Source organism: Psammomys obesus, unplaced genomic scaffold (genome assembly GCF_907164565.1).
Source record: "Psammomys obesus unplaced genomic scaffold, mPsaObe1.curated_primary_1811, whole genome shotgun sequence".
NCBI lineage: Eukaryota > Metazoa > Chordata > Mammalia > Rodentia > Muridae > Psammomys > Psammomys obesus.
Window position 1 is genome coordinate 28,042,033 of NW_026596079.1, and position 2,211 is coordinate 28,044,243.

Below are 2,211 nucleotides of genomic sequence, written 5' to 3' on the forward strand. Positions count from 1 at the left end.
CACCTGGCTGTAAAAATAGCAATATTTTGTAATAACAAGAAACCCCAAGGACCCAGCTGCTGGGAGCCAAAGCTATCTACGGAAGCCAAAGTCAAAGCTATCTAGTGGAGATAAAGGTAGTTACTGAAGCCAAAGCCAAGTAGAGAGCAAAGGTCATTTAGTGGAGACCTAAAGCTATGTAGTGAAAGAGTTATCTAGACCCTAAGTGATGGGTGATAGATTGTGAGGACATCCTTTGTTAGAGCATCCATAAGATATCTTAAGAGAACGTCCTTATGGTATCTTGCAGGTACAATAGTTAACCCATGAAAGCACTCTTCCTATTTCCTGAAGCAGTAGATTAACCTTCCCCCTTTCCTGCCTTCTCCCTATATAAGTTGGGTAAAAACTTCTAATAAACGGAAGCCTTGATCAGATGAACAGACCTGGCTTTCATTCCTGCGTCTCTTGTTCCTTTTTCCCTCATTCCTTCCAATCTCTCCACCTTAGGAACCCCCCCCCCGCTCCCCGGGGAGGAGCAGTCTGTTAGGCCACAGAGGAGGACTTTGCAGCCAGCCCTGAAGATACCTGATAAAACAGGATCAGATGAAAGGGGAGGAGGTCCTCCCCTATCAGTGGACTTGGAAAGGGGCAGGTAGGAGACCAGGGAGGGAGTGTGGGGTTGGGGAGGGAATGAGGGAGCGGGATACAGCTGGGACACAGAGTTAACAAAATGTAACTAAAAAGAAAAAAATAAAAAAAATAAAAAAAACATGAAAAAAAAAAGGAACCCCGCTGAAGCCCCGCTGGTCGCTGGTCAGGGCACCCAGCCAGGAAGACTGAACTGGTTCACACTCTCCTCCCCCCAGCTCTCAGATGAGGGTATGGTACTTAGGTCACTCAGTCGGCCTGACAGGATGCTGGAGGGGAATGGCCAGTACACTAAAATGTGTGCTGGTCAGAGCAGTACTAACACCTCCTGGGTGACCCAGGCCTGGTCCCCCTCTATCTCATCTCTCAAAGCCTCTGCATATCTGAAGTGGTAGGCTCTGAGATCCTACTTAAAAATTCTGGCAAAAAGCCTCATTATTTCTTGGTAGTTTCAGCCTGGGCTGTTGGGACCCACAGAGACTCATGGCTAAAGGATTGCTGTCTGGCACCTGCCCTTACTCCAGGTACCCTTCCTGCACAAAATGCTCAGTGATGAGTCTCCTGGGTTCCTGGTACATGAAATGGTCCCTCCTGACATACAGTCCCATGTTATTCAATATATGCCATAGCACTTCCTCACTAACACGGTTACCCTCTATGAAGATGATGCATAGTATGATTATTACCAGGCCTGTCTTGGGTACACCTGGGAAACTATGCTGCATTCCATCACAGGTGATCCCAAGGGCAAGGGCAAGGGGGTTTCTTTCCACTATGTCAATGCCAAACATCAATGTCAAGCAGTCAGTGGCCTTAGTAAATATCAGAGGGAGGTGCTCCTCATAATCTAGGATGACCATGAACAGCTACTTCCTCCTGTACTTGAGGAGCAGGAGCAGAACCAAATCAACTATCTTTCTATTAAGGGCATCTTGTCAGGGGGAGTCAGGGTCCTCCACTTCCCTTACTTGGCTGCCAGAGGCCTACACAGATGGTGCTCCTGTGGCAGAGCCAGGGGCAGTGGGGGAAGAGGAGGCTCTCTGAGCACTCTGGAGAGAAGCCAGCATTTCTCCAAGTTTCTCCAACAGACACCTCCCCTGAGGAGGGGGAAGTGGCCTCTACCTTCCCCCCCCCCACCCCCGCCTCAGCTATGGGACCTGGGTACCCACCAGGCCCCTTGTCTCCCTTTGGGACTGAGTGCCATCCAGGAGGGTGAAGCTCTGGCTGTTCTCAGTGGGACCCATGCTGACATCCTTGAGAACACAGGCAGGACATCATACAGGTCATAAGAATGAAGACTCACAGGCCTTGAAGAATGGCTGGGTCCAGGAAGTTCTATGGAATCCCAGTGTCCAGCTTCCTTAAGACAAAAGGCTATTTCTGCATTTCTAGTAGAAAATTGATACCTTCTCTGTTAAAAACGCCTGGCACCCTCTGGGCTCTGAGTCCAAAAGCTCACCTTCTTTGACTAGGAAAGCACTGAATAATCTTCTCCCTGCTGGGCATAGTTTTTAAAGATGAGCTGAAAAGGTAAAAGGAAGAGCAGTGAGATAGCTCAGTGGGTAAGAGCAGTTGCTGGTA

At 48.9% G+C, this 2,211-nt stretch overlaps 1 pseudogene; it reads right to left on the reverse strand.

The window, feature by feature from the left end:
* Positions 1-937: 937 nt before the first annotated feature.
* LOC129690846 (melanoma-associated antigen 10-like) lies at positions 938-1,874 on the reverse strand (annotated as a pseudogene).
* Between the last annotated feature and the right edge of the window lie 337 nt (positions 1,875-2,211).